We start from the raw sequence: 21,077 nt of genomic DNA, 5'->3' as shown, positions 1-21,077 counted from the left end.
ATTTTATAGCCTATGTTTGTAATACAAATGTACCAGAAATGTTAAAACAAAATCTCAGTTAAGCTGAGAGGGATGTTTACATTATTTAAAAATAAAAAAAAGAAAATATGCAGAGCTGTACCAAGTAAATCCCATCTAATTACAACTTCACTCTCTTCAGCAAATTTTTTAAGCGTTTTAGTAGAACACATCTATTTAACAGTAGATGGGCAATGAGAAAGGCTCTCACTGTTGAGGTCTTTGTACCACCTGTAGACCATGAATCTGAATGCTGATGGAGCCAACAATGTTATTAAAGCAAATACAGTAAGCTACTATTAAAATCAGCAATAACATTCATATTTTACTTTACTGATTATAAGAATATAAAAGTAGCAATTTTAGAATTACCATCCATTTTAAAGTAAATACAAGAAAAGGTTAATTTCAGTCTCAAGAATATTGATGGAGTACAGGTTCTACCTGTACTTTCAACTGCAGTCACTACCCAAACAATTACGTTAACTAGTGTGAAAATAGATTCACAACTCACGGTACCAGTGACAGAAGGATTCAGAGAGATTGTACCTCATTACAAACTGTGTATTTAAACCGAAAAGGAATGGTGTTGCCTAATAGTCAGCTGATGTCTCAATCAAACATGACCATACATGTATATTGAACCTAATTTATAATCAAAGGAATTATGAAGTGACTCACATTTATTTGCTTCCAGGGAAAGAGGGTTACTACAATGAGAGTCTGTTTTCTTGAATACTTTCCTTCATACATTTCTTTCACTATTGGAAGTTGTAGAGGAACATGATACATGTGTTGCTTTAAAATGCAGTCTATGGCTAAATTCGCTAATATTCATGTATGTCATGATGAACCTTGAGTTTATTGGCTGCAGGGGTCAAGTGTACCTCACATACATTGCACTTTTTCCAATTTTTTATGTATTCTGCAGTACTCCAAGTTAATGTGTCATATCTATTTTGTGTATGGTACGGACTCCTTATTTAAATTAGTTGCCCTTGCATCCTCAAAATATTTAGTGACTATGTATCTGAAAATATACCTTTTACTTAAATGCATGCTGAATCTGCAAGGTAGTACCAAACTAAAAGCACATTCAGCCAGTTGTTTTCCCCTGAACTACAATAGTTGAGTTTCGATTCAAAATGAACCCAATATGTAAGGAAATTATAGGTATGCTGCACATTGATTGACTGCAAAACGTCAAAGAAAGCTTCCAAGAAAAAACTGGAAAGCATTTTTATTACAATTGTAACTCATGAAAATGTTATCTAACTTTATTCGTTCAGTGTACTCTACTGTCAAATGCTGACTTTAGCTAACATGGTATAAGCAAGCTAGAGTCAAGAACATATAAGGATCCACTAGTAAGTAGCCTATATATGAGGCCATGTAAAGTAATTGAACATAAATGTGAATATTATTGTGCAGAAATTCATACTTAAATCAGTAATGTGAGAGGATACATTTAAACATGATATTCTTGGATCAAATACATTGGTTGCAGTCTCTAGATGTAGATGTAGAGACTTTGTTCATTTTTGCATTGCTGTTTTGAACCTATGCCAATGAGATGCATACTTGTTAAGGTTTTAATTAACGCCTTAACCGTGGCGATTTTTTCGCCGCGGTGCAGAGCCGCGTTGGCCATTGGCCGATGGCAGCACTGGGGAGGGAGGGACGGGAGCACGGAAGGGGTTTTTAGGGTTTCACCACACCTTCAAATAATGAATCTAGGGCTCCATATTCAAAGCATAAATGATTAGCGAAAGAGGACATACTTGATGTGTCCCATGTTGTTGATATATCAGGCCAGACAGGTGACCATTGTAGGAGATCACTACCTTAGGTGTCTTATTTAATTTTAGTTTGGTGGTTCATAGAAACTCCCAGTCCAAATGATCAAAAGCCTTCCCACATCAAAATATATTTTGGCAAATGTAGTCGTAATCTTAGTACCCAGTCCATTATAACCATTCAAGATTGATGTGCTGTGTCATCTATCAATTAAGATAAGTATTAATTTGGTTATGGGATCCATGCAATAGTTTGGTGATAGACCTGGTCAATAGAAATGATGTATTTTTACCAGGAGTAAAACAACTGGTTTCAAAATGTTCCATTCGTCAGGAATGGCTCCACTTTCATGGCTTTCTAGATAATATATGTACTAGCTCAGCCATTTATGCAATTCCAACAGAAACACATTGATGGAGGATGATATCCTATATGGTCAGAAGTGAATAGCATCAACGAGCTTGTTAAGAGTAGAGGAGCATCATATCCTCTTTTGGAGTATGTTCTAATTTGTTTAAATCTGTAAAAAGTGGAGGGGTTTTTATGAGCCAATTGGTCAGCTGTTGGTATTTGGTAGAGTAAAGATGAACATTGAGCTCCATTAAGAGACCCATATCCCCAGAGCAGCACACCGGCTGTCCTCTTGATGCATGCACATATTGGTGCTTTGAGATGCACCGACCGTGGAAACAACATTAATACCATTGCAAAATGTGTTGCCACTTTCACTATTTCAAACTGGAATTAAGCACTTTTAGAAAATATAGGGTATACTCTTACTGACTTGATTTAAGTTCAGATATCGAACCATCCCAGGATCACTTTATCCTGAAAATAATCTCTCTCACTGTTATTATGTGAAAGTTGATCTCCTCCATATCAGTAGTCTTGAAGCTGGTAGCACCAAACCCAGTGCAGCAGCCTCAAATGAAGCATTTACTGGTATCACAAACCAAAGCTGCAATGGTGCAGCCCTAGCTGTGGATGATGCATGTTTCATTTTCTTGAGGCATATAGCTTTTGAAATTACTTTTTTTAAATTTAACAACAGTCTGGATTATAAATTTAAGCAACGCTGGAGTCTGGTTAGAAAACTATGTTTCAGTTCAGAGGAGATTTGGCTTTAGGGTGTATGAAATTGAAAAACATAACATAACCATGATCTTATTCTAGCTACACAGTTGTGATAGTGTCTTAAGTATTTGTTTAATATAATCACCCATGTCTGATGATCTATTGTAGTGGCATGCCTCAAAATTACTAAACACCACAGATGTTTTGAACAAGAAGAAGCAAAATTACCTCCAGACAATATTGAAAATATGTTCTGTATTGAAGGGACTGTCACTACTGAATTACTAAATGCTGTAATGGAGGTGATTTTGCTGACCATGCAGTCATACAGCAAGGAATACCCTTTGATTTATCCATGGCTTTGGATTTACAAAAAATGTTCTCATTAAAGGATTATTTATGTCTTTAGTCACTTGGGAGTGAGTTAGCAACAGGTCCTTTCCATTTCATATAATTATGACTTATCACCAGTACCCAGCTCTTTCTAATTTCTCTGGTCCTTAAGCTACAGCATAACAGTCAGGTCCAGGCAAACCAGCGACTACCATCAAAGAGGTGTTAGGTGGTTGTGGAAGCTCTTGAGTACAACATATGTATATAAACCCAATTTCTATGTCACAGATTGTGATTCTCTGCTACCATATACCATGTATTGTGATACAAATGGTTTCTGTTATCCATATTCAAAATATGTTTTAAATATTTTTTTAAATGTTTTAATGCCCTTGGGCCACATTCCCATTATAGAACATTGTCAAAATAAATAAACCTGTTAAAAATAGTACTGTCAACAGTAAGAGGGATCACCAGTATTTGCATTCGGATAAGCTTTCAGTTGTGTTTGAGAGTTGGAGCTTATACATGTAACACAGTCCTATCACAGGTACAACCACCCTACTCCTTAGTCTCCCTGGTTATTTTTTATTTTAGGAATTTCTGAAGTGGTTGTGCTCAGGTAATGCTCATCTCTAATCCCTCTCCTTTTAGTGGTCTGCACACTGTTATAACTTTCAATGTGTCTTGTGGACCAGACTTTGATTTCGTTGACAATGAATTTGCTTGGAGAGGCATTTGAATACTTCTGACACATACTCAATCAGCTATTAGTGTAAAGAAATGCAATTCAATTACTCGTTCACTGTGTGGAACAGATAGTGTCATAGAGTAAGTATATGCGTAACCATCACTGCAGTGTGCACAGCTTTATTATTCAGGTACAACTGACAAGAAGAAATTATCTGTAGCTCTTGATTAATATCAGGCTAATTGTTACACACTGCCAATTCGAGGATGAAAGTAGAAGACATGCAGCAAATGGTTCAAGCACTCCTGGAATTTGAACTTGGCAGATACATTTCTTTCCATGGAATATCTATTTAGTGTTTTGAGTGTTTTTATTCTGGGTTTTCTGTGCCCTCATATTGTGTGAAGAAATGGCAGTTCCAAATCATTCAGATATCCATTTTGTTGATTATCAACATGTGTTTCGTATTGTTATTCTCCATTCTTGTTTGAACTCTATGACCCAAGTTACACCATTTTCTTTCATCTAGGGGCTCGTAAAAAAAGCAATGAGCATTTCAATAAAGGAGTCTGAATCCTTTATAATTCTGCTACAAAATAGGAAGGACTAGGTCTTCATCTTACACTACATGAATAAAAATGCATGAGAACATACACTCTGACAATACAGACTCTAACAAAATGAATCAAAGTGAAAGGTGTGAAAAGCATGCCATTGAGTCATAATAGCATCTCAGCAAAATTTCTGCTTATAGGGAAAAGCAACACTTTTGACAAATCAATTATTTGCTCAATATCAACAGTTATATGTGAGGTGCAGGTAAAAATGTCTAAAGCAACGGTCACCAACTAAGCCTTTCATCCTTCCATTGTTAATTAGTTACATACCATTAAATTAGTTATGGCAGCATGCATTTTCACAGTGCTATAAACCAGAAAAACTATGATAAACACTATATAAACTACAGTGTTATTATAATCATTGTCTCTTTCAATATGATCAATTCAGTATGCCGGGTTAATACCTGATCCTTTTCTGTCTAATGAAATGGTCTGCCTTCTATGTAGTAGTGTCATAAAGGGCTGTGTAGTCATTTATGCTGTGGCGTTATTGGAATAAATGACATAATGCTTATAATATTTAGGATCCATTTTTATATGCACTAGTCACTTGCATTTATAGAGACTACAAAATACACAAAGGTCTTTTGCATGGGAGTGTTTACCCGGGCACTAACTCATGATCAGTTTGAAAGAAATTGTCATTTCTCATCCATTTTTTATTTCAATAGTTTTAGAAATTGACATACACCTCTATACATGTTTAAATATGTTTGTCCTTTCATACTAACTTCTTTAAACACAAGTTAAATTAAACAGTTGGAAGACCAAAGGCTGATATTTTAATGTGAGTAATATATGCTTTGCACAAACAAAACCTTTTTTTTTTGTCTTTGTTATTGTTTTGTCTGTTTTTCCTGAAATATTTAAAGTCTATTATGCTTTACTTTAGCGAATGCCGTTAATTTATTTTCTTTCTGAATTTCTAAGATTTCTTCTGTGAAAATATGTGCAGGGTATATGTGTACTTTTACAATTTCATTATCAAGATATGTCCTACTCAGAGCATGACATAATGATAAAGAGATAATATAGAGCTGTTTATCCATCTGATTTCAAGCTTAATATTTGTTAAGGAGCTCTGTCTATTATGTACACAAAGTTCCTTTTAATATTGTGTAGTCAACAAAGGTTAACAACACACTTAGCAGTTTTCCCAACAAAGCCTGATACTTGAGGAAGAAGAACTGACATGACAGATATTCTTTTAATCATAGTGCTGTCTCAGAACATTACACCTTATGTATTGCAGGTTCAATTGAGTTCAGTATAAGAATTGAAACAATAATGTAACATTGGGTAAAGCAAACAAAAAAACTGATATAGCCCCATGAATGTTGTTGATTTTTTAGATCATTTCTTTGTTCATTGATGAAGTAATATGCAATTATTTAAGGGATGGATACATCATCACGAACATAACTGATATTCTGTTCTTACTACAAGCTCCATGGGCTATAATTCACTCATAATACTGCAGACAGGATATACATCACATTTGTGGAGGTGTAACCTGTAAAACAGGCTCTAAGTCTATCTGAGATTATCTCTGCTATTGTTAGATAATATCAGGATAGCAAGCTGAGGTCACGGGGCTATAAAATGTTGGGACCTGCCTTTAACACTATGTACAAGTAATTTCTATTGGAAAAGCATTAACGAGTATAGGACAGTTAATTAGTCAGTACAAATGTGATTTCATTCCTATAGCATATTTAGATAATCAAGAATTATAATACATTTACAAGTGGATAAAGTACAGGGCTATGCATTTCTTAATTATTTGTTTTGATTTTGAAGATGGGTAATAGGAGCTATCTGCCTCGTGGTTTCCGATCACAAACAGCTCTTTCGGTTTCTCATAGCTGTCCAATGACATGTAACAACTCTCTTAGAATTGCTGATTCAGTTATATATATTTTATGTTTAATTATAAGGTACATTTGCACAAAATAGAACAAGAGTGCTGTTGGGGGCACATCAATCAGGCTCCAAAACGTGGCTGAGCCTAACCGAGAATAATCAAAACAAAATAGAATGCAATAAGATTTCTATTAAAAAGGCTAAGCTCAAAGATATACACTAAATCTTAGTCATTAAAAGATTGCTGAACTCTGATGAAACTTAGGCTCATTCACATGCATTAGATGCAACTTAAAATGTTGACTTTCAGTAATTTTCCATTTAGGAATTGGGTTTTAAAAAAGTGCAAAGGTTTCACTGCCTCATTGTACATTGTTACCCACATTTGATTCATTATTGTGGCATTATTGCCACCAGTCATATGAAATGAAAACTATACTTCTTGAAAAACCAAAGAATTACTCTGACTTTGTGAATGTCCTCTGCAATGGCAATGTATTCTTGAATCACTGAAAACATTGCCATTATTTGCACCTGGGTCAGGCATGCACTATATTTATCACTAACCTGCATGAATTTTGGGAACAAGTGATGGATGACTGACAATTGTCTGTTGCAAATATGGTACAAAATATTCTAAGGATCACTCTAATACTAAGCACAATAACAAACTATTCATGTATTTGTCCTGCGTGATAACAGCGATACAAATAATGAACATGATTAACTTATTCAATCAATAGAATATAAAAATGCATGACCTTTTCTGAGAGTGAGACATTTATTTCATAACACTCAAAGAATAGGAAAATTAACAACAATGTATTTTGTCATATGCAGCACAATAATATTTCTGGAGATCGGGGCTATTTATTGTATATTTCATCAGATTTAGTTGAATTGTTTCCTACAGATTTGTTTTCAGTATGCAACAGAAAATGCTCTGTGTCATGTGCTTATCACATCCTCTTTTAAAACAGAAAACACTCTCAGCACACCTTTGAAAGGGACTATGGAAGAGAGCCATGTAATGTTTGCTAAGCTCTTACTGCATATAGACACTTGATTAGGGCTGTATAGTTGAACATTAAATACGTTCTTAAAGACTTGCAACATATCCAAGGAAATCCAAATTGGTGCATTAAAATGGACACTATTACATACTTTTGTTTGCTGTAAATAGTTTTTACATACATTATTATGCAGATGTATTGTAATTGCAACAACAGATTTTTCTAGAAGACTTACTGTATAGTAAGGCAACATAATTTTAAATATACACGCTTTCATGGCTAATCCAATGACAGGTATAAGTATAAATATATGATTAGAACGATAAATTTAAGTCCAGATATTTTGCAATGCTTTTTTGTTAATGTTTGTTTGTTTTTTGTGAATTTTGCAAGCAAATTTGACTTTTAAATAAGTACTGAACACATTAAGTCCATTTTAAATGAACAAACAGCCAGTGTTGATTTTCTATATTGTTTCCACATGTCTTGTTCTGCTCAGCAAATGTATCTCTACATAAAATATTACAATTTGACTACACAGCAGGCCTGTGTCCTATGCTACTGAATTGTTGTTTGAATAATATTGTAAATTGTAAATATTAAATCTAGAACTGAATTGCATTTTCTGGCATGCAAACAATTATTGTATAAATGTACAATTTATTTGAATTATACAAAACATTACAGCTATTGTACTTACTAATACTGCAAGTTCAGTTTTACCTAAAGATATATTAAACTTTCAAAGTTTGTTGGGTTTAAGATTTGCGTTATTTTCATTTTTTATTGTGTGACTTGATAAATACCATCCAACTATATCCCTTTACTTTTATCTTGGCTGCAATGTGATTTGTTTTGCATCAAAAATGTCACTATATGCTTATGCTATTATTTCTTGGCATTCAGCTACACTCATGCACTTCAATAAAGATAAGCATTAGCAATATATACACAGTCTGACTAAAAATGCTAAAAAGGATATTGTGACTCGCTACTAAGATCAGAACATTTCTTTGTTTACAAAAAGCAGTACTTACTGAAATACTGCAGTTGCATGGATGTTAGAGTTGAGAATCAAAGCTTACAAAACACTTAAATTCAACTATAATTGTTAGCTTTACTACTATAGTTCCTCGAATGCACTGCTAGTTACTTCACGTAACATTACAGCTAAAATCACAAATTACATTATCAGTAAAATCATTTATGTTGCACTACATATGAATTTATACGAAGGTGAAATATGCAGTTCAGTTCATTGGCAGAAGATTTTTTAAAGCATTTCTTTATTATTTTCAGACATGAGCAACAAAATTTATAACCTAGAGTAAGTATTCTGTAACTTGTACATAACAGTATCAAACTCAAAGCATCAATATTAATAAAATAGTTACAATACAGCTAATGATAACAATAAACCACAATGTAAAAATAGAAAAGAGGCAAAACCAATCAACACATTGCATCTGTCTTCTTGGCCTCCTTATTTAGACCATATCTCCTTATCACTTCCAGCCTTCCATTAGCATTCTGAATATAGGATTATTCACACCCAGTCTATCAGATTTGTGGTGCTGTATCAAATGTATAGAAGGGATCAAATGTCTATGGGGCCACCTATATTTGTCGCCCACTCGTATTTCCAACACTTCTTAAATGACTATCAGTAGTGTTCCCCATCCATTGTGAAAGTGCCTAAACTGAATTCCCCTTCCTGTATGTGGCAAATATCAACCCAGTCTCTGCTGAGTTACTAACATGACCACAGCATGCTTTTAATACATAGTGAGGAGACGGGTGAGGTAAAGCTTTTTTTGGGGTTCAACAATTGTGGGTCTTTAGTTTAGTTTATGACATTAGCACAGTTAATTAAACCATAGCAATAAAATGTCATTGTAGCACTGTTACCACATTTAAAGCAAAGCATCACATTTCAATTCATACACATATTACTGACAAGGCAGTCTTGTATTTACTGTTGTAATCATGTGACAGGCTTAAAAAACCAAGGATAAAATGATTTGGTGCAGATATACTAGGGCAAAGTGCAAAAATAGTCTGTGATATGTTTTTGGGGTGGAGGAGCTGGTAGGGCGGGGGCAGGACCTTGCAAGCACTTGAATACCTGGGGAAGTAAAACAGAGAACAGATGCTTACCAACATGTACTGATGCCCCTTTTTAGATATGAGGATTTTAAGAGAAGTCTTCTGGGAGCGTCAAGGGCAGGACAACAGCACAGAAGATTCAGCCATGATTCAGACTTATAATTGCACAGTCCGCATGCCCTCTCCTCACTGTTTGGAGCCCATCGGTTGAATGCAGTGGAGCGCAGACCTAGGAGACTGTTGCAGGAAATCACAGGAGCCAGACACTCTTTTGCTCAGTCACTCATACTTGTCCACAATGCGAGTAATTGGAGACCCAGTATAGATTAAAATGTTTATTTCAATGTACGCGCTCTATGGTGCAGTACACGGGCCTATACTAGCAGCAGAATGCATAAACACAGTATAGTTCATAGAACACAAACAGGGAAGTCATGTTATAGAAAACATGGAAACGGACGGAACAACCTAACCACCCTCCCTTTGACAAGAAATAGTTTAATATAAAACAGAAGACCTCTGGGCTTTGTCAGCAAACCCCTATACCTCCCGGCCTAAATGAAATGTACACAAAGCAGGACAAACACGGGTCTTCTCTCTGGAAAAGTGTCTCTCTGTGTGTGTGAAAAAAGCTTGTGTTTGCGATATTAAAGTACACGATTTCCAGAGGTGGAGCTGTTTGAAGCCTGTTATGTCTAGGTGCGAGGAACAGATCAGAACAGGATAACAAGTGGCATTGTTGTTTAACCTTGAACATCATGTGCAGACTAAACCTCAGAGCACAGCAAAGAACCTGCAAAGCAGACAGTTCTCATGTGTAAAATGGGCCCAAATAAGTATTGCGAAATAGATGCATGCAGTGTTGTGCGCAAAAGCAAGTTCATGGCAGCGAAGCTCATGCTAATTTAGCAATTGTCGACAATGAACCTATAAGCCTTAGTACAGACGCATGAACAGTATATTTTTCTGGGCAGCTGCGTTCAGACTATCAAGAAGGGTAAGGTTGAGGTACCCCAGGGAGATATGAGTCGTTCAAGGGGAGCAGGATAATTGATGTTTTTAGGACCCAGATGTCCATCTGGTAGGACATTTGTCTAACCTGCTTGTTGATAACCCTTTTTTCCAGACAGTGTATGGAATAGAGTCTGCAGTCAGTGATGTTTGGTCAATATGTAGCGTTCTTATGCCATTTAAAATTTGATGGTTCCATGGATTACCGGAGCTGGCAAGAGTTTCTTTTAACTGGGCTTTAAGCATGTTATCTGCGACTTTTAGTACCCTTACATAGTACTTCAGGGTGTCAGCCTCACAGAAAATCAATTGTCTTTGAAGGCCCAGCTCCAGTCCTAGTCTTGCCCTGTGAATGTATTTCGGGAGATGAAAGATTTTTTTTATTTTTATTTTTTTAGCACAACATGCTATATTGGCCACATTCTGACTGAGCCATAATAAGACATTAAACTAGCTATTTTAAATTGATAAGGGGTCCATTACCATTCACTGATCACCTTAAAAAATTAATATTTTATTCTAGTCTTCCATGATGCTCAGTCAGGGGTGCCTATGCTTGTGTATTGTACGCCTAACATCACCTGACAATGTGTCTAGGTCTCTTATGGAGTGCTGTTAGAAAGTGAAGAATTTATGCTAGATTTCCCCCATGCGACCAAGTACTTCTGGATCAGTGAGTGCTGGGTTACAGTGCGGCTAAGCACAGCTACTGAACAGTGCCGTAATTGGGCACATCACCAGAATTGTGATTCTGGCTATCTCCCCCCCCCCCCACTCTTTATTCTCCCATTAAACCATACCAGCCCCCCTCATGTAATGCAACACCCACCCCAAGGATTTTATGGGAATCCCTCCAAGCCAACTGCATTGCTTTCATTAAGGGTAGGAGGTTGATGTTTCTCCCTATATAAAATACTTTGGATACGAGGTGCTCTTGCTAACAAATGTTCTATAGAGGCCCCCACCAGCTGCTCGGTATTACCCACTAAGAAATATACCAGTGGCAATAGATGGTACATCAGATAGTATGAATCTATGTTTGGCAATGTAAGTCCCCTATCCCTTGTGTCAGCCTCTAACTTTGAGTTACATTTGGGATCTGTGACCATCTTCAGCAAGTGGACCTGCCCCAAAAGAGAGAGCTGTAGGGAGGGCCCTCAAAGAAAATCTGTGGCAATGTTGGTTAGCAGCGGTGTTAGGTAGTCTGTGACCATGTCAACTTTTTTCCTATTAACAATAATACACAGGCATTTCAATTCAATTAAGGAACTGAGGGAAGAGATGGATCCCAGTTGTTGATTTAGTTTTTTTTAATGATATCTTGTTGTTGGATAACAGCTACCAGAGGCTCCATTGCCAAGATGAACAAGAGCACGGACAATGGACATCTGGGGGGATTTCTTCTGCAGATGGGAAAGACTTGTGACAGATATTCTCCACATATTATTTGAGCGGTGTGGTTAATGAACATCCACCAAAATTAGGCCATCCATTCTGGGTCAAATCCTACCCTTTCCAATGTGCACAACAACTACCCCCACTCAACTTGCTCAAATACCTTTTTGTGTTATAGAAAAAGTAGGATCTTGTCATCAGTATCATCAAGTACCTGCCACAATATATTTGAAAATGTCCACATATGGTTTCTGGATGAGCAGCACAGCAGGAATCCTATCTGTAAAAAATGGATTAGACTCAGAAAGACTTTCCGAATCCAGGTCCCAATATCTTGATCAGTACTTTCAAGTCTGTGTTAAGGAGTACAATTGGACAGAAGCTGGTGCATTCAATTGAGTCCTTGATGGCTTGTTGGCTTTAAGGATCAAGCTGATGATCTCCATTTCTACTGAACAGACAAACCACTGTGGTCTTCCACCTACTTAAATACCTTACACAGTGTCGGTGCTACTATCAGACTGTTTAGTAGGTATAATTCAATGGGGTATCCATCATGTCCCGGAGCTTTATTGCATGGTATGTTGGCTATGGCTTCTACAATCTGTATCATTTATTTCTCCCTTAGTAATTGTCTACCAGCATCCCAAAGGGTGGGAATGTGCGCGTTGTCCAGTAATTTTAATTCTCTCTCAGAACTATCTGCAGCTTCTGCACTGTAGCGGGCACTCAAATAATGTGCAAATTCATTAGATATAGGCCTGCATGAAGTTCATGGAATTCAGCTACGCAGAACTCCACAAAGTGACCAAAAACTTTGCACTACTAAGCGGAGTTCAGAAAGGATCAAAGTGCATTTGGTCATGCATTCGCGTTGATTTTCAGCTTTGGATTTTGTCCTGCGCTGTAAAACCAGTGCAAATGGCACCTTGCGCAGTGGAAGAGAGCACTGCTTCTTTTCTTGCCGCTTGAGTAGATTTTCTACCGGAGCAGCAGCTTTCTCAATACAAATCGAAGGTTTTTCAATGTGAGGGGTCGCTACCATCTGAGACCACCCATAAGAGCTGGGTAGTAGAGCAATCCATATAGAGCTTTGTCAGCTCCTGGATCTCTCTCTCGCTAGTTGCTTTTGTTTGTCCAGAAATTCTTGTCTATGGAGAGCCATGTCTCTCATTCGTTACTGCCTTGCCCGCAGCACCTGAGAGCACACCACAGATACCACAGATGCCTCATTCCCTACTAAGCACTGGCATACATGAACAGTCAATTTCTGTTTATCTGTCTGCAGCTTATAGTGAGACATGTTTAGTTGCCCGTGCTTGAGCACTAAGACCATATTTCACAGATCTAGCTCCAGGATTACCAGAACATGGTTTGTTAAACTCCTTTCAAGTATCCAACAATTCCTTAGGGCAGCTAAAGTTGGATATTTGAAAAGAAAACAGTTGATCCAGGACTAGGAGCCGTGTACACTTGACACAAAAGTAAATTCCCTATCTCTGTGACGAGTCAGGCACCCTGGGTTAGTCAGACCAAATTCTTTCATTATGTCAGAAAGGATTGCATTGTCTCTAGCATTTGGTTTATCAAAACCACCTGTCCTGTCTATCTAGGTATCCAGGGAGAGGTTCCAGTCCCCACCCACCACCACCCTTGTGCGCACAAATTCTGTGAAAAAGGGTAAAAGATAGGAACGTTTGACCTGTCTGTGATGGGTGCATACATGGAGTCCAGTACTACTGTTTGTAGTAATCAAGTCGTATTCAATTTGTTGAGAAGTTGCTTTATTCAGTTTGACAGGTGCTGCGCAGCAGCTCAGCATACAACGTCTTCTCAAAGCCAGTTCCTTTTTAAAACATCGTTCTAAATACATTCTAAATGGATCAATCAAGAGAACACCAAGAAAGGATTCTACAAAGACTAGAGCGAAACACTACACTGTTGTTCCTAATTTTAACAGAGGCGTACTTTCCCCTGTCATGTTTTATGTGTTATACACTGACTGAACTGTTTTCTTGAGGAGTATGACGACGCCTTGCTTCTTAGGAGATTGCAATAGTCTCTGTGGCCCAGAAGGGGTGTCTCTTCCACCTGTGTAACTCATGATAATGACTCTCCCAACCTATTCCATTTTCAGTTTGCCTGATTCTGCACACGAGAGGTGAGTCTTCTACCAAGGCTGTTAGACCTGACATCCGAGGCATGGTAATCCCCCAACCATTTACATTGCACCCATCCTGTTTGCTGAATTTCTTTTTGTTGGCTTTAACTCTTTACCACTGCTAACTAGAATGAAAGTGTTTATGCGTGCTTCTAAGAACATGGTACAATTGGCCTACACCTAATTGATGCATATTATTTACTTGTAAGTATCTATTAAATGGTACTATATGTACCCAGGGCCTGTAACTTAAATGCTACAAGTGGGCTGACAGCACTCATTGTGTCTACCATTCCAGTAGACCTTTAAACATGTATCAGGCTTGCTCCTGCAGCATGTAGTGCAATTTTAATATGGGCATTTTGACGTTTGCCAGGCCCGCATTTTCCTATTTCATATATATAAGTCACCCCATAGGTAGTCCCTAAAGGCCCACCAGGTAGGGCACATTGCGTTTAAAAAGTAGAACTTCTGTATTTACGTTTTACATATCCAGGCTGTGAAAACCCCATTTTATCCTGTTGTAAGGTCTATCTCTCACTGACCTCCACTGGGTTACCTGATTACATTTATTAAATGATAACTTTAGATTGGGAGCAAGTAGAAATATACTCTTTACGCACAAATGAATTTCAATTTAAAATCCTCTTTATTGGCAAAGTCCGATTTTAAGTCACAATTCTGATAATCCCACATTGAGAAAACTCAAAGGAAGAGATGATGGATGGAGCGCTGAAACTTTTCAGAAAATCACCCCAGTCACAGATCTGGGATGAATCCATCATCATTGTTTAGCTTACTTCGCCATCTCAGTCCAGTCCCAACTATTTGGAAATCAGTCTTGACCCTGGGCCTCATGGGAATGGTCCATCCCATCTGCCAAGCCAGGTCTTCCCTGAACCAGAAACAAGCATCCTGGAACTGGTTTCGGGGTAACACCCCTCACCAGCCACACTAGCTTGAATCCAGAGGCAAATTGAGCAAGGGACCCAAGTCTGGGCGTACCCTGCCAACTTAGGGCGAACAAAGCAAACACAAAGAGATGATGGAAGGAGCGCTGAAACTTTTCAGAAACTCACCCCCAGTCACAGATCTGGGATGAATCCATCATCATTCTTTAGCTCACTTCGCTACCTTAGTTCAGATCCAACTATATGCAAATCAGTCTTGACCCTGTGCCTCATGGGAACAGTCCAGCCCGAACTGCCAAGCCAGGTCTTACCTGAACCAGCAACAAGCATCCTAGGAAGGGTGTCAGGGTAACACCCCTCATCAGACAGGCTAGCTGGAATCCAGTGGCAAAGTTAGCCATTGACCCACATCTGGGCATACCCTGCCAACTTAGGGCGAACAAAGCAAACTCAAAGAGATGATGGACGGAGCATTGAAACTTTTCAGACACTCACCACCAGTCACAGATTTGGATTGAATCCATCGTCATTCTTTAGCTCACTTCATGACCTCAGTTCAGACCAAATTATATGCAAATCAGTCTTGACCCTGTGCCTCATGGGAACAGTCTACTCTGAACTGCCAAAGCCATATCTTCCCTGAACCAGAAACAAGCATCAGAGGACAGGTTTCGGGGTAACACCCGTCATCAGCCAGGCTAGCTTTAACCCAGTGGGAAAGTGAGCATGGGCGCATATCAGGGCATATCCTGCCAACTTAGGGCGAACAAAGCAAACACAAAAAGATGATGGACAGAGCGCTGAAACTTTTGGACTGTTTCCATGAGGCACAGGGTCAAGACTGATTTGCATATGGTTGGGCCTAAACTGGGGCGGCATGGTGAGCAAAAGGACAATGGATTTACCCGAGATTTCTTGACTGGGGGGGAATGTTTGATTTGCTCTGCATTCCGTCCATCATCTCTGTGTCTTTTGCCTTCTCGTCTTATGTGCACCGGGTATGCCCAGACGTGGGTCCCGTGCTCACTGTACCACTGGATTCAAGGTAGCCTGGCTGATGAAGGGTGATCCCCAAAACCACTCCCAGGATGCTTTTTTCCTGTCCATGGAGGACCTGGCCTAGCAGTTCGGGCTGGACTGTTCCCATGAGGCACAGGGTCAGGACTGATTTGATATATGGCTGGGTCTAAACTGGGGTAGCATGGTGAGAAAAAGAACAATGGATTTAACCCAGATTTCTTGACTGGGAGTGAATGTTTTTTTTGCTTTGCATTCCACATCATCTCTGCTTCTTTTACATTTAGAAAGTTGGCATTTTTTGTTCCAACCATGTGGGCCTTCTGTCAGTGTCCTGGGTCACATGACTGAATGGCTCTTTTGTTGGGGTTTTTGTATTCCTCTCAGAAAATGACATAAAGGGTGATTTGGAGTAAGCAGGATGGACCTTCCTGTCAGGTATGCTGGGGGCGGTGCTGTTTCCTTTTCCACTTACACTAGCCTTTTCTCACCCCAGACATCTTGGAGCCTTGACGGGGGAAGAGAAGAACTTTCCTGAACCAGATGTGCGGGTAGGACAGGGTATTTCCACACACACAAGCACCAGGTATAAATATTGGACCTCCTTAACCACATTTGAGTACCATTCTGGATCTTTGGACATTACAGATGTCTCATTCATCGATTGGTGAGATGCTGCAGTCCATACCTGGAAGTGTATAGTGTTATCCAGGTGTATGGATTATGTCAGATTGTGGAATGGTAGCACTATGAGGGTGTTTCTTACAAAACTATGTGGGAAGTAGTAATGGGGATGGGTTGGAAAAAAAGACAGTGAATTTTAGAATGTACTCAGTTGGATGTGATTGTGGGTTGTCACCCACCTATCGATTACTTGCTTTTTGCTTTTAATGGGTGGGCTGTCTTTCTTTCTACCCTTTTCATTCCCCAATCAATCCTGACTACTAACATTTCTTGGTCCCTAGTAGATATCTAGAAATCAGTGTACTTCCAATTAAGGCAAATCAACAGGTCTCTGCAGTTCTAACCAAACATCTGATAGCCTGGGATCATGTGCTGCCTTCTCCCCATCCCTCCCCCAACACACCCACGGCCCCTCATAGGTAGATCTTACCCATTGGTCTTCTGGTCAAATTCCTGCTCTGATGACCTCCCCCCATATGTCTTGTTTCCAACAATATTTAGGTCTTTTTGAGGGAGAGTGAGACTTGTCCCTGTCCCAGTAGATGTCTTAACAGAGGCCCACCTGTCTCTACTCTCCCATATTTTAGAAAGTCTCCAATTGTCTTCTCTCTGATGTAGGGTCATCAGGGACATCTGCACAATCCGAACAACCATCTATTGCAGATCTGGTAGCTGTAGTCGGTCCCTCAAAGGGACTGAATATGTCCACTTCCTTAGAGTCGAATATGACTAGTAAGTGTTCCAACTCATTCGGTCCACAAACTCCCTATGGATGCAATTGATAGTTAGCGGAATCAGTTGTGTTGGAAATGTACCGAGGTCTACATTCAAGGATTTAAGGTCACCTGCTGTTAATTTGGTGTCCTAACGGAATAAATCCATTGTGGTCCTTATGAAGGTCAATTCTCTCAGTAGGGTTATTAAATTATTGTTTGCTGTATTAGAGCATTGGGAAGTCGACTTTCCACTTACAGCTACTGAAAACAGAACCTTTCTTGTCATTTTACCTTTATTTTTGGACTTTCGTTCTCTGGACTTGACAATGTTTGGGAGAGGTCCAACTCCGAGTGGAAGGTGATAGGCCAGGGTTGCCTCCACCCAATCTGTTTAAATCCTCTCACAAAATTGTAGGGAAGATGAAAAGTGGGACAATTTATGACCTCAACAGTGAGGCTGCTTGTCTTCCTTCCAGTCTGTCAGAGAGATGCAGCAGGTCCCATTGTGGTCTGCTTTTATGCATGTCTTCTTGAGGTCAGTTAAGGCCCAAGCCTTATATTATATTGCATAAGGTTGAGGACATCCACCTGAAACAAGATGCAGGTGGAGTATTTGTTGCCTAATCACGATAAGTAGGCAGCTCCACTGAAGGCACTACTGGTCAGGTCACCCCATTGCCTCTTACTGTTGGCTTGTCATTGCTGTGACCCACTCTTGAACTACAACCCTGGGTGAACTTCTGCAGATACAATGAGTACATCTTGTCCGCAGCCTATGTGAGCGATGAACCTTATTGAGGCCCAGATCCATTTTATGCCAAGGCATGTATCATCCTGGCAGAGCTTCCATGGCCACTGCACATTCGCCGCCTGCTTCAATCATTTCATTTCATTTCATTTCAATCTTTATTCGGTTTAAAAAACCTTGTAAGATACAATACATTCAATCATAATACATCACATTACAATATATTGTATAATAATAAAATGACAATGGTAAAAATATCAACACATTTCCCTTGCATAGAATACCTAAAATTCAATTCATTTCCAGTCATTCATTTGGGGTTGGCTACATCTTAATTGGCCCCTCTAGTATACAGAACACTAAATATACAAGATAATAAAACAATAAATGAACATTTGGTTTTTTGTTAAAAAAAAGATACACATCAGGACAGTAAAGCAAACATCAATTTAGCAGCTGACGGATGACTCAATAACATGGTAAAATAGCCTTATTTCATTAGGTTTTTAAGTTTTTCATCCTCCTAATCAAGGCTACACATAAAAGAAAACGACTTATGCTGAACACAATCGGTTGTGCAGTGTCTCCCTTAAAAATTCTCAATCCAACCGTAATATGTCTGAGGCCTAACCTTTTGCAGATTGGCTTAAGCCATTTTTTCCTGGCTCTAAGGTATGCTGGGCATATAAATAAAACATGAGACTCATTCTCTTTCTGTCTCATCTCACATAGCTCACATATATCAGAGCCGGCGACCCCAGCCAACCCCTTGTTACAGTTCCAGTTAGTTGTCCTTTCTTTTAGTTGCAGGATACCATACCGGAACTTCAGATATAGGCTTTTGGCCAATGGAGGGTGGATTTCATCCATAAGGGGCTCTAATTGCATAGACATTTTGATTTCAAAAAATTTCGTGGTTAGGGTCCCTGTTCTAGAGTTGGATAACACTGAATCTCTAATATAGTCCCAGTATTTTTGCTTTAGGGTTTTTTTTTAGCTATTTGTGAGGGAATCAGGGTCAAACCAGAACTCACTTAGCCCCAGTTTTTCAAACCATTTTTTGACGTACTCTAACCATGGCAAATAAGTAGTATTCCTTATAGCCAATATCTCTGTCAATGCTTCTCTATAATCGGCCAGTTCCTCGACGGACCATAAACGGATCCAATAGAGGAGCGGACGAAGAGAAGCATAGTCATCTGAACGTCGAAAATTGAGATCCCATAGTACGGGTGTCAATGGTGTTGACCCGGGTATCCCTAAGAGTTGCCTAATGAAAGAATTTTCCCTCACTCGAAAAGTATCTTTTAAAGCATAGGCCCAGAGGTCCACGCCATAAAGTGAGGACGATTGCACTTTGTATTTAAATAATTCAATGGCTGGTGAGACTGCTTTAAAATGGCTATTCTTATGCCTCTTCAAAATCGGACACTGATTTTGGGTCAGCCTTAGTTTTGAGTTCTCCAATTGTGTTTTCCATGTAACGTGGCTGTCTAAAATAATACCCAGGTATTTAAAATTTGGGACTTCTTCAATAGGTTCATTATTTATCTTAAAAACCTTGTTAAAACCTTTATGAGGGTTGATTGCCATAACTTTTGTTTTTGAGGAATTAATTTCCAGTTCCTTGTCATGACAATACAAACTAAATCTATTTAAAACGTTTTGAAGCCCCCTCGGTGTCTGGGAAATTAAAATAGTGTCGTCTGCAAACAAAAGTGCCGGAACGGCTTGCCCACTCAATTTGGGAGAGTCATGCTCGCAGCCCAACAGAGTATCTGAAAAGTCATTGACGTATAAAGAGAATAAGGTAGGTGCCATTACGCACCCTTGCCTTACCCCTTTTGCTATTTTTATTTTCTCACTGACTTCTCCATTTGGTCCCCATCTAACTCGTGCATAATTATTTTCATGTAGTCTAATTAAAATTTGAAGGATATTCATAGGGACGCCCATCTTACTTAGTGTCTTCCATAGGGCTACCCTTGGAACCATGTCAAAAGCCTGCCTTCAAATCAACAAAAGCCACGTATATGTGGGAACTTCTTATAATCGTATATTTCCAGACTAAACATAAAAATCTAAAAACCTGGTCTATAGTGCTTATCTTTGGTCTAAAACCTGCCTGATATTTTGTGTAGATAGAGTGTTCTTCAATCCAAGAGGAAAGCCAACCAAGAACCTGTCTGGCAAACATTTTTTGCAACACGTCAATTAGGCTGATAGGCCGATAATGCGAAGGATTTGACCTATCACCCTTCTTGAACAGTGTTACGATCTCCGCCCCCTTCCATGTTTCTGGAACTGGAGCTCCTCGGGCAATATCATTAGATAGTAAATTGATATAAGGAGCCCAGATATCAATCAGTCAATCAATCAATAGCCATTTATAGAGCCATGGTCTACCTCAGCAGAGGTCTCCAGGTGCTGATAAAATAGACTAGAGAGACCAAGCGGCTCAAGATACTACTCAACCTGCCTAAAGAGCCAGGTTTTTAAAGCCTTTCTGAACTCATGTTTTGCTTCTAACATACACAGGTGGCTGTACAGGGCATCCCAAAGTTTGGCCGTTCTGAATGTGAAGTACCTGCCTTGAGTTGCATTTTATTAAAGCGAGGGACATTGAGGAGACACTGCTGATTAGATCTCAAGGTCTGCTCCTGGCAATATAGGCTAAGCCTTGACCTGAGGTAGCCTAGGCCCTTGCCATGGATGGATCAAAAAGCGATGGTGAGTGTATTAAACTCAATCCTCCTGGCCACGGGAAGCCAGTGAAGGTGTATTAGGTGGGGTGAAATGTGCTGGCATAAAGGGACCTTACGGACTAGCCTTACTGCTGCATTCTGCACTGTCTGTAACCTGTGGGTCAGGCAGCCTGGCAACCCCAGGTAGAGACAGTTGGCATAGTCTAGTTGGGAG

The sequence above is a fragment of the Lissotriton helveticus genome, chromosome 3_1 (genome assembly GCF_964261635.1).
Source record: "Lissotriton helveticus chromosome 3_1, aLisHel1.1, whole genome shotgun sequence".
Lineage (NCBI taxonomy): Eukaryota > Metazoa > Chordata > Amphibia > Caudata > Salamandridae > Lissotriton > Lissotriton helveticus.
The sequence above is the reverse complement of the archived record's forward strand: the minus strand, read 5'-3'. Positions refer to the sequence as shown.